At 47.5% G+C, this 12,680-nt stretch overlaps 1 long non-coding RNA gene across 1 annotated transcript; it reads left to right on the top strand.

The window, feature by feature from the left end:
• Window positions 1-7,565: 7,565 nt before the first annotated feature.
• LOC130684239 (uncharacterized) lies at window positions 7,566-9,796 on the top strand. Its single transcript, XR_008998429.1, has 3 exons — window positions 7,566-7,694; window positions 8,438-8,515; window positions 9,594-9,796. It is a non-coding gene; the product is annotated as an uncharacterized LOC130684239 (long non-coding RNA).
• Window positions 9,797-12,680: the final 2,884 nt, after the last annotated feature.

Genomic DNA, 12,680 nt, shown 5'->3' with positions numbered 1-12,680 from the left:
GCATTCCTGGAGGCCAGTGTGGTGGCAGCGAAACAATCAAGTCCCAAGGAGGGGACAAAAGCTCAGAGTGGAGGGTCCACAGGGTGATCTCTCCCTGCGCTCGACTTCTCCTGCAAAGTCTCCGTGATTCCCATGCAATGGGCAGTTGTGTGTTTTGTCTGCCTGAGGAGACAATTCCTGCACACAATGCAGTTTTGGGATCTCTGACTTGGAATGGAGCTGAAGTCTGTGTTCACAGAGTCTGGGGTGGATCTGGAGTCGGTGGAAACCCTAAACACTCAAGAGGCACTAGAGAAAGAATCGAAGAGGCTCTGCCTCAATTACAGGAGCAACTCCTGCCTTGGCAGGACCGAGAGGGGAAACTCAGCCATGCTGCCCCTTCGGAGGCAGGGCCAGGGCACTCCCTCGTGACCCCCCAGTCTCCTCCAGCTGCATCTCGATGCCTCACAGCCTCGTGTCTTTGGGGGCACATTCAGCTCTACCTCAGCATCTCCCAAGTTCGTCCAACTGCCAAGGCCGCCTGAGGAGCTGATTGATTCTAATCTAGCAGATCTAGAGCAGGGGCCAGGGTCTGTTTTTAGTAAGTGCCTCAGGTGATATTTCTGGTCTGACAAGTTTTAAGAATTTATATTCCCTTGCTACTCAAAATGTGGTCCAGGGACCAACAGTATTATTGTCACCTGGGGGCTACTTACAAATGCAGAATCTCAGGTTCCAAACCAGACCTAGTGAGTCAGAGGCTGCATTTCAGCAAGATTCCCAGGGGATCTGTGTGTACCTTAAAGAGACTGGGCTAGCTTCCATCCTTGCCCTTCAGGACTAGGTTCACTTGGGTCATCTGGGCATAGAATGACAAGCCAGGGGTGCTTCTTAAACTAGGAGTGCACATTGATTCTCAAACTTGTGGTTCCATTTAGTAAGTCTGGGAGGTGGCCTGAGGTCTGCATTTCAAACAAGGTCTCCAGTGGTCTGAGGACCACGCCTTGAGGTACAGGGCTATAGAGTTCTGTTAAGTGAGAATTTGGGGAAGTTGTTACTCGTGAGCCAGGTACAGTACTCTGGATTTCTGTAAGTGGCAAATTAAGATTCTCAAGTCTAAAGACATGAGCCTGCTATGGATTGGTGGTTTGGCCCCTCAGCTGGCACTGCAGCAGCTAAAATAAGCCAGGAATACTGGCTGCAGCAGAAGTGAAGTGCTCTGTCAAAGATGAAGCTTCTGCTCCAAGAATTGGGACCTCTGTCTTCATGGCACAAGGAATCCATCCCCTGGGAGTAGAGCTGCAATGTCCTGGGGGCCCCAGAAGGACAGATCTGCAGAGTTGGGACAGGGCTAAGTTTGGTGAGAAGCTGGCAACATTTCTGTTTTCCCATTCCAGCAAGCAGGCCAGCTACTGAGACCTTCATTGGTACCCTGAGGGTCTGCAGTTCTGCCTTCTGGGACTCTGACTCCGTGGACCACCCCGGGGCCACTCTGCTGTGATGGAGAATCCCCACTTAAAGCCACAAAGGTACATAGGCAAGGATGTTCATGCAGCCTTGTCTATAATAGTAAAAAAATCAGAAATAGCATACATGGAAAATAAAGCTGCATTTAAACTGCTTTTGGCATGATATGGTAGACTGGATACTAAAAATCCATGAAAATGATGATACAGAGACACATTTACCAACATGGAAGCTATTTATATAGGTCAAACAAAAAATCAAATTATAAAAGTATAAGACTAACCCATTTTTATAAATACTTGAGTGCCTGTGCAGAGAAAATGCCTTGAAAAATACATACCAAAAGATTGCTGGTCTAAATCATCGGATCATGGATGGTATTTTTATTTTCTTCATCATGTTATTCTTTTCCAGGTTCCCTACCATAAATATGTAGAGTAAATCAGCGAATGCATGGATGGATCATGAAAACCCAGGTTGGGCAATTTCTTTGATAACAAGGCTACTGGAGTTGGCCAACATCTTTGAAGGGCACATGTAACAAAGAGACCTTTCTATGCCCTCTGTAAACAAAGAGTTCTCTCTGCCTGTGGAGATGCTCAATAGCATTCTTATGCCACAGCATTGGAAAATATATGTATGCTTCTTTGATTTTAAAGAAAACCTAGTACAAATACTGAGGCCTTATGAGTCAAGTAAAATATGACACTTTTTGGTCCTCCTCCCAGGGCTGATTGGTCCAGTAAGAGGCAAAGACACTGCCAGGAAACCAGCGAGCACGCACGTTCTCCATCTCTGGTCCTGCTGTGTGGAATGGGCTTCGTCGCACCTGTGGCCGGTGCCTTTGCTCTCCAGGCCTCTGACTGTGCCCCTAACGAGGAGTGCTACAAAGGGTGAGTGTCAGGCAAGGACACAGATGGGACTAGATGAATGGTTTCTTTGTCATTCCGTTTTTTGAAAATTCTCTTTGCAGCTGCTCTTGAGAACAGCTACACCTTGAGAACACCTTGCATGTGTAGAAACAAGCTCCACAGATGATTTTGCAAGATCAGTTAGAGTGTCACTGCAATAATCCAGGAAGAACACATGATGATAGCTTAGACTAAGAGTAGAGGGAAGGTGGTCACATTGTCTAAAAATTTTGAGGGCAGGACCAACAGGTGTTGTGAATGGACTGGATGTATGTGAAAGAGAAGAGATGAGGAGGATACCCCAGTCCAGGGGCCCGGATAACCGAGGGAGAGGCATCGCGTCTCTGAGATAGGGGAGCCCAGGAAGGACAGGCTTTGCATGGGGGCGATTTCAGGGGCTCGGGGCTGGAGGAGGTGGTGTGCTGGGGACCCAGGCCTGGGACTCGGGAAGGAAGGCCATCTGGCGCTGTCAGTCTGGGGTCCCCGGCGCAGACGTGATAAAGGAGACTGAGCAGGGGTGGTCAGGAAGGCAGGGGAACACCCGGAGCCCAGTGACAGGCCTGTCCCGGGGCCGCAGGCGCAGTCGGAGGCCGCGCAGGTGCAGGAGAGCGAGGGCATGACGGCGGCGTGTGTGCCGAACTGAGCTAACCGGACCGAGCTAACCGGACCACATTCAGGGGATCTCTGGGGCCCCAGCTCCTGTGCTCCCAGTGAAATCCCGAGGAACTCCGGGTGGAAACTCCTGCCTCTTCCTGTCCGAGCCTCGGGGAGCCGCGCAGAGCCGTGGGCCCGCAGGGCTGGCTCCGGGTGCCGCGTCCGCGTCTGGGGAAACCGTGGTGGGAGCGGGGCTTACATCAGTTCCTTTTCTCTTTTTCACTTGGGAAGTTTACAGTCCTTGTTCATAAAATGAGGGCAATAATTTTTATTTTCAGAATACTCACACAAAAATAAATTTCACTTCACAACAAATGTAAGGAAATCTAGTCAACCTCATTAGGAATGAAACTACCAGAGACTGAAAGAGCGTGCTGGGGGTACTTGGTGGTCCTGTGAGCACCGGCCTCGGGGCCCTCCGGCCAGCTCCCCTGCCCCGGCTGTGGGGCACCGGCGGCCAGGAGACCACTCCAGGGGGACCAGCCCCAGCAAGAAAAGCTCTGAAAATCCTGGCGTGGGCTGACCAGCACCCTAGAGAAAAGCCCCCAGGCTGAGACCACCAAGCTGCCGTTTCGAGCCCCCACTCTTACAAATGGCACCAGACACTTGAGAAACGCCTTTGCCGTGAGTGATAGAGACCAAACCAAAAAGTAGCACCTCAGGGAAAAAAATGGAGTATGGCCGAGGCATCCGTCAGGCTCGCGGAGAGTGAAGGTCCGCGTGCGACAGCCCAAAAGGGGAGTTCCTGTTGGTACGTGGCTGTCCTCCAAATATCAGCTCAGGCGTCCTGGCTCCTGCCTTTTGAAAACTTGTAATCTGTGCTCTATTGTGTAGTGGGTTCCCAATATGGAATCATGTCCATGGCAGCAGAATCTGGGCCTACCTGTTTATACTTAGGGAAGTAAAGAAGAAAAGCAAGATAAATATTCCTTACCAAACTGTAGTATGCCGTATAGTTCAGCTCGACTCTCATCTCCAGCATGCACACAATGATGATGTAAGCATGGAATACTGATCAACCAAACCACAGTAATTGTTAGACAGGTAGGAGTGGGGTGTGTACGTGGACTGGCGGAGGTGTGCTGACTGTTAGGCAGGTAGGAGTGGGGTGTGTAGACAGGTGGGAGTGTGCTGACCTTCCATCTGGGGAGCCATTATTAACACCCGGACTCAGACACATGACACTAGCAGCTTCCTTAGAGGTGAATACCAAAAGAATAAGCTTAAAAGAAAAAGTTGTTTCTAAGAGAGGGAATTTAGGAAGAGTAACCAACTTTTTTAGATCATGTGAACATAATTTTAAGCTTTCAAAAGAAAAAAATAGTAGAAAATACTTTGAAGTATTAACAATGATTGTCTTGGGTGTTGAGTTTTGGGAAAAAAATTTTTAAATACTCTTTCTTCCATCTGTATTTTCTACATAATATAAAATAAACATGGGTTACTTTTATGACTGAAATATCAGATAAAGTAACATGTTTTTCTGCCTCAGAACTTATACGAATTAAAACATGAAATACTTTTAAACTACTCGGCATTTTAAGTTGTTTAGCTATGTTTAAGTATGGAAAATTTTTTATTAGCTATTTTTGACTTAAACAGGATATGAGTTTTCATGACGTTAAGTTGCTCTTCAATTCAATAGAAAGCTTATACATATTTGACCCTTTTATAAAATATATGGCCCTCGTCCACTCATTTTTATAACTATCATAATTTTTCTTTTTTGACAGCAACATAATAAATGTCTCTCTAGGAAGGATTGCAATTTTTAGGACCATTTCAAGGCAAACTTGACTAGTAATGAGAACACTGAGCAGGGCCTACCTTAACTGCACGTGTGAAGGTCCCCTCCGCCCAGGACCTTTCTAGTGATCTGCTTGCCTTTCAGCCACAAGCTGATAAGCATCTCAAGGTCCCAAATCCATATACTTTCTCTCTTTTCTTCTCTTCCTCTTCCCCTTCCTTCCTCTCTTTCTTTTATTCTTTCCTCCCAAATTTCAAATATTGGGAAAATATAACTAACATTTGAGTAATCCTTTACAACATTCAAAAAACCTGCCAAATTCACATTTAATCTTTATAATACCCACATCAGGAGTGCTAAGTCATCCAGAAGCACAACCTAGGGAGGTCTTTGTTGTGAAAAACTCCACAGACCAGGCTGAGATGGGAAGACAGGGCACACCATCAAACTGAAAACAGAAGGGAACACAGGAAGTTTTCCCACCCTGACAAGATGGTACCTGGAGGACTTTCAGAAAGCACGCTTCTCCCCCCGTCCTGAGCTAAGTAGGTGCCCTTCACCCCCAGATCTGGCATCAGCTGAGACCGAGACCTGCCTGGGCTGCTCAGTTCCTTGGCTCTGGCCTAACTCTGCCACCGTCTGGCTACTCTGGCCACACACACTAAACTTGGAGAACTTTTTGCCTTACACATTTGAGCTAGTAGAGGGGAACCAGGAGGCTAGAGAAAAGTGAAAAGAGATTTTTTAGGACCAAGTTTTTTTCTAAGACACCAGACTAAAGCAAGGCCGTGACACACACCAGCCTCCAAGTTGCTCCCCATGGCTTCATGGGCAAACATCAGGAGTGCAGGGGCAGGCCTGGCTGTAGAACACTGGAGAAGATTAGGACAAAAACCTTTTTCCTGCCTCATAGCCAATTTGGGAACAATGGTCCTCTGAAAAACAGAATCCTTTGAAGTCTTTTCTAAAATGTTGCCTTTAAAGGGTTAGTATATGAGAAAAAAGAACTATTTCCCCTCCATTGCAAAGAGATCCAAGAAGCCTCCTTGAAGGAGAGAGATTCAAATGTTTTAACAGGATAGTAAGAAGAGCAAAATTTTACCAACAAACCTAAACCAAAGCAAAGATACTGAGAACTGCATGAAAAGTTTATTTTAGCATCCGGCTCTCACTGCCCACCACTGGGAGTCATACCTGTTCAATAGCAGAGACAGGTTTACCAGCCATCGTGAAGGTCTCTGTGCTGTGAACATTGAGTGATGTAAGGGAGAACATTCAATTTCTTTTTTTGTAAAAGGCACAGAGTCATTCTTCATATGACTACTTAGCATAATGCTAAATTGCAAGTCCGTGATGGTGAGTAAAATAAAGCTAACAATTTATTCCAAAAATATAGCCTTGTCCTGACCTGGCCTGATGAAGGGACAAAGCTTTGCAAATAATTGTTTATTTACATATTTGCTTTTCCAGACCCTAAACCCGTGCTGAGCAGGGCCTGCCCTCATTAAAACATCCCTTAACCCAATGCCTGGTGTAAACGGTGCAGTAATAGACAGAGAAGAATCAAAATGAGGAGAATGCCACTCTTCTAAACATCAGCAGGCACAGCCAGGGTCTTAACAGAAGCATGGGAATAGACTTGGGCAGACTCTGGTCGGCACCAGAGGTGGGAGGCTGAGGAGCCGGCCATGGGCTCCAAAGCCAGGGGGAGGAAATGCTGTTCTGAGAGGCAGAAACACTGGTTTTCATTCTGGCCTCCAGACGGCAAAACTACGACAACCAAGCCAGGACTTCACTCAGAAGGTGACTCAGCAGTTTGCCTGAGACTGACCCAGTTTTAGCTCTGAAAGCCAAATGCTGAGAATGCGTCAGTCCAGGTCCTCAGAGCGACTGGGCCCAAAGGAAGCCGGAAGAGGCACTGGAGGGCCCGGACAGCATCACATCTCCGATGAATTCTGGACCTAAAGCAGGTAAGATGCTGCTCTAGAGTTTGATGGTGGGAGAACAGAAAATGCCTATTCTACCATGAATGTTTCTTTTAAATCAAAGGTTACCTTTTAGCAAGACTATACCCTGATGTCTACAGGGTGATACTAGCTGCAGAATTCAAGTATCAAAATTAAACAACCTACAGAAAAGATTTGCTTAAACATCTAGATGCTAAAACAGATCTGCAAAGATCAGGTTGAAGTTGGGCATAACTGATACTGAGTTGCCTTTTTTTTTAAGGCAGTCAATGACGATACAAATCAATTTACTCTTGGAGCTACCTTGGAAACGTCGACCAGGTCAATGACTTGCCCTCCCATTTCTTTGAGGAGATGATGCCATTCAGTCCATCTAAGAACAGAATCAAATTCTTCAGACATGAGTTCAGAGAGAGGGGCTAAAACTCAGCCCTGTTCTCACCGTTCCATTGTCCCCTCCATGGCCTGCTCCTGCTCTCCTGGGTGCTGACAGACTCTGGGCATAAACATCTAAGCTTAGACCCGACAGAGGGCGCATACAATCGGGCCCTTAGAGACATTCCCATTTATTGAGTCAGCTACATGCTGTAAAGTCTTGTGCTGTCAATGAAGCAAAAAAGAGAGTTCCCTTGATATTTCTGGAAGTGCTACTAACATACAGGGGAGTTTATCTATGACATTATAGATAATATCACTATCCTGAATTTCTGGAGATAACTTGTTCTAACATGTTTTCTTTTTAATTCTCTAAGTAATTCAAGATTTTAAATACATAATAAGCAAATTATGATTACTCAAAAGAGCTACAGAACACAGGACAGATACAAGGTCCTCGAGATTCCCTGAGCACAACACCTCAGCTGCTGCCTGAAGAGCTCACCTCTGGATGGACTGTCTTCCTTAACAGTAGCTGATCCCATGCAGTTCAATAGTAACTGCCAATAAAGAAATTTATGGCTGGAGATTTAGGTATGTATAATCTAAATCTAAACATAATATGTACATTAAGTCTTCCCTCGGTTTCACTTAGCTTTATGTTCCAAACAGCGTGTATCCCTTGGATGCAAAAAATAATCTTATTATTTTTATATCAGAGTAAATATTCTCCTGATATACATATTAATGCTTCCCCACTCATTATAGTAACCGAAGGCCTTGTAATCACAGTGCTGACATAGAACCTACAGTTTTCCTTTTCTCAGTTTATAGCTCAGGGACAAACTTGGCCCTCTTGGAGTTCTATGTTTAATTCCACTTTTTGTGGCTGAAAGAGATGATATACAGATACAAGAAGGAAGTCATGAAGTATAAATTTGGACTAGCAATTAGAAAATAATAGGATCTGTAAGTCACCCACAGATGGACACACTAGCTGTTGTAATAGGGAAGAGGGCCAAATATATGACAATTCCTCCCTGACCATAAGGGAAACTTCAACTAAAACATGAGAAATGCTGGGAGAGAGAGAAAATGTTTTGGAATTCTCTCCCAAAAGGCATATCCCTTGTAAATTGTTCATGACCATAACCTAAAGCTTTGTACTTCCCACAAATCGGCATTTATTGAACAGTGTAAGAGGATAAATAATTGCCATTCCCCCTCTAGGAGCATCTGCTTCCAAAGGAACTTGGGCAGAGTTCACAAATGATGTCAAACCGTCAGGCACAAAGATCACAGTCCGGTTAATTCTTGCTTCTCATTCCTGCCTGCAGGGAAGCCTGCCCAGCCCTGTAAATCCAAGCCAGAGTTTGGAACGGATCACTGTAAATCCTCACCAGAAAACAGAAAAGGTGGGAGCAGGAAGTGCTCAGAACTCGAGTTTTACTGAATCTCTTAAGCATTTATATTCAACATTCCACAAAATGTTGTTTGTAAAGGTGTTTGGGAAAAGAAAAGAAAATTCCAAAGAAACATTTCCGGTCCTGTTCATGATCAACAAATGTTTATTGAATAATGAATTCCTTCGAGGCATAAGGAGCCACCCGGCTCCTCCTTTACGGGCCAAAGCAGGTCCACATTTTTTGCAGAATAGTGACACTTCAGACATCTGGGTGGCTAACTGGGGATGGTATAGTTCCTCAGGAAATTGTTGAGAAAGGATGTTGAGAACCTTACCTAGGCCAGGAACTTCAACGGCCACTCTTGACTGAGGTGATTCATTACTGGGAATATTTTTAACGCGGATGGAAGGAGGCAGCATTCGGGTTTGGCTGTGACTCACGGGGCAAAGGTTTAAGGAAATGCAACTCCTTTGAAGTTGAGGTTTGATGGGTAAGAGAGACTTTCGTTCTAAATTAATCCAAAACAGAACTAAGCACCAGTCTTCACTGAAGTCAAGTAAAAATCTGTTTTAATGGCCAAAAAGAGCGAGGGGTTGGCAGGAGGCCAGAGGAACACAGGGGCCCCGTGGCACACACACCGCGAGTCAGACCTGGGCCAGCTGAAGAGCCAGTGGGTGCCATAGGGATTTTCATGGGGTGACATTCCATCACTTTATGCCTTGCAGCTGTTGAGGCACTATATTTTGTTATGTTTTGGTGTCTCGACGTTTCATGACATCAGATGGCACGTGACTCCCATAATCAAGAGATCTGGGGAAGCTGATTATTCGACCCTAAGCAGACCCCTCAACCTCTCATTGCCAGAAACTTCTTGAGAGAACCTATGCTGGTTTTAAGTTCTTCAAAGATCTACTGTGAAGAGTAAATAAAGTGTTAACCAAGTATAAATATAGCCACATGAATGAAAAGTGTTATGAACAATGTCTTTCACTGCTCAATAAGGTATCACACATCAGTCCTAGCAGTTTACCTTAATGTTTAGATTCAGAGAACTTCCTGTGATCAATTCCCTTTACCTCCTCTGAAGGGCTCTCACCCATAAGATGGCGAACTTCCTGCTTCTCTTCCGGGTCTTCGGTTCCCGCCGGCGCCACCCGAAGCCCAATCACCTCTTGCCCCCCCCCAATCCCAGCACCTGGCCAATAGCCACCAGTCCCGTTGAAGTGACACCTCAATCAGCTTATGTCCCTCCCTATATAACCTAGTACTTTTCCCCAATAAAGTGGAACTCTCCAGTGAATTGCTGCTGTGTGTCACTAATTCCTGTCATTTTGGTGCCAAAACCAGGGAGACGGGACACCCCAACTGGACCCGTCTTCCCCCGACACCAGCGGCAGCTTGCCCTCGTCCTCTTTTTCCGGCGCTGGCTCCTCACACTCACCACTCCTCTTTGGCCTTTGGGTAAGTTTTCCCCCGGGGCGGGCCACTCTTCCCCAAGCTATCACAGTGCCATTGACCATGATCGTCCGGCAAGGCCCTGACGCTCGGGGACAAAGAGGGAACTCTCCCCGCCTCAGGCCTTCACGGCTGCGGCGGACCCTCAGACCAACAGCCATAAACGAGGTGACTCCTTTGCGGATGAGAACGCTCCCTTCTCCCCCCCTCCTTCCGTTCCTTCCACCAAAAATTCCTAATACTAGGTTCCTCGTGACTCCAGCACTCTGCCTTCGTAGAGAAGTCCGGGTGACGACCCACACTTCCTAAGAAATTCTGACTCGTATACGAGTTTCCGCAGACCACCAAGGATCATCGGGGACGCCCTTTGTCTCCTTGCCGTCTGCTCCCAGTCCGAGGATCTCCGTTCGTCTTCCCCTGTTTGTCTCCTTCTCTGTCCTTTAGCCATGGGAGCCTCCTCATCCCTCCCTGAAAGTTCACCTCTTGAATGCCTGCTCAAGCATCTAACTACCCTCTCCCTGACACCTGATATAAAACCAAAACTTCTCTGTAAATACTGCTCCCAAGATTGGCCGACATACGCCCTAAACAATAACAACCAATGGCCCGAAGGGGGAACTCTTGATCCTAACGTCACTCGCGATCTCTTTAACTACTGCCAGCGCCTGAAAAAATGGAAGGAGATTCCCTATATCGAGGCTTTTCGCCTCCTAGCCCAAAATCCTGGCCTCTGCACCACCTGTTCCCCACCCCAAGTTCTCCTAGCCTGCAGGCCACCTCCCTCCCCTCCACACACTCCCAGACCCTCTTCGATTACCTTTGACAAGGCCGACGAACCTCCGCCATACAGGCTTCCTCCTTCAGCCCCTCCCCCTCCTACAACCCCTCAGCCCTCTTCCACCGTCGCCCGCTGCCTCCACCTCCTCCCCCCGCAGAGGCCACCCGCCCACTCCCTTCCCCTTCCTCTCCGACAACAGCCCTCGCCCCTTCTCCCCCACCATCTCCTCCCCCATCTCACCTCCTCCGCCTTCGCCCCCCTCACCTGCCCCTCCCCCGCAAATTGAGCCTGAGCCTTTCAGCCCCCCTTTAACTAGGTCCCGGGGGCCTCCTCCATCTTTGCCCTCATCACCTGTTTCTCCCCCACAGACTGAGCTGGAACCCTTCAGTCCCCTTCAGACTCGATCCCGGGGGCCTCCCCAAATCATCGCCCCCCTCTGAGAGGTGGCGGGACCAAAAGGCATCGTGCGAGTTCATGTACCTTTCTCCTTAGGGGATTTAGCCCAACTTGAAAAATGCCTTGGTTCCTTTTCCACTGATCCCACGACATATATCAGGGAGTGTCAATGGACCCTCCAGTCTTACAGCCTCACATATCCTGACATTTTCATGCTCCTGGCCAATACCCTCCTTCCTGAAGAGCATAGATGAGTTTGGGACTTCGCCCAAACACACGCTACCGAAACCCACAGGACTGACCCCACCTATCCCACTGGACCCACCGCTGTCCCTGAACAAGACCCGCACTGGGATTATAACACCACTGTAGGTCTCTGCTCTCAGGATATTTTCACCTCCTACTTAATAGCAGGTCTGAAAAAGGCAGCTTGTAAAATAGTCAATTTTCAAAAGCTCCAGGACATAATTCAAAAAAAGGAAGAAACTCCCTCTGAATTCCTAGATAGACTCACCCAAGCCCTATTACAGTATACCAGCCTAGACCCAGAAACACCAGACAGAAGACATGTCCTTATGACATACTTCCTGGCTCAAAGCTACCCTGACATTAAAGCTAAACTCAAAAAGTTAGATCAGGGCCCCACTACCCCACAGACTGAGATCCTAACAGCGGCCTTTAAAGTCTTCCATAACCGCGAGGAGGAGAAAGAACGCCGTAAACAAAAGGCTGATCAGGCCAATTTCCAAATGTTGGCCCAGCTGATAAAACCACAACCTGGGTGCCCCTCCACAAACAAGCACCCCCCAGGAGCTTGTTTCAAGTGTGGAAGAGAAGGACATTGGTCAAGGGTGTGCCCCTCCCCCAGATCTCCTACCACCCCATGCCCCAGATGCCACAAAAAGGGTCACTGGGGGTCTGATTGCCAAACCACCCAAAGGGGAGACTGGACGAACAACCCCCATCCTAAGCCCGCCGTAGTGGGGCTGGCAGAGGAGGATTGATGGGGCCCAGGGTCTTCTCGCCCGACCATTTTCATCACCAAACAGGAGCCCAGGGTTACTTTAACAGTAGACGGTCGCCCCATCTCCTTCCTCCCAGATACAGGAGCCACCTTCTCGGTCTTGTGAGAATAACGGAGCCCTACCATGCCAGCCATTACTCCTATAGTCGGGGTAGGAGGAAAACAGATCTTCCCATTGAAAACCCCTCCCCTTTTATGCACAATCCAGGACAATCCCATACCTTTTTCCCACTTCTTCTTGGTTATGCCCCAGTGTCCCATCCCTTTACTAGGACGGGACATCCTTTCTCTCCTCCATGTTTCCATAACTATATCCACTCCCACAGCCCCCAGTACCCCCTTTCTGATGGCCCTCATAGCCGATGACCCCCCTCTATCCAATGAAAGCTCCAGTTTCACCCTCATACACCCTGTAGATCCCAAGGTCTGGGACATTACAAGTCCCTCCATGGCTCTATGTCCTCCTGCCTCTATTAAATTACAGGACCCCTTACAGTATATCTGTCAGGCCCAATACCCGC

This window comes from Manis pentadactyla, chromosome 6 (genome assembly GCF_030020395.1).
Source record: "Manis pentadactyla isolate mManPen7 chromosome 6, mManPen7.hap1, whole genome shotgun sequence".
Taxonomy (NCBI): domain Eukaryota; kingdom Metazoa; phylum Chordata; class Mammalia; order Pholidota; family Manidae; genus Manis; species Manis pentadactyla.
Note: the sequence above shows the minus strand (reverse complement) of the source record. Positions and strands in the feature narration are given on the sequence as shown.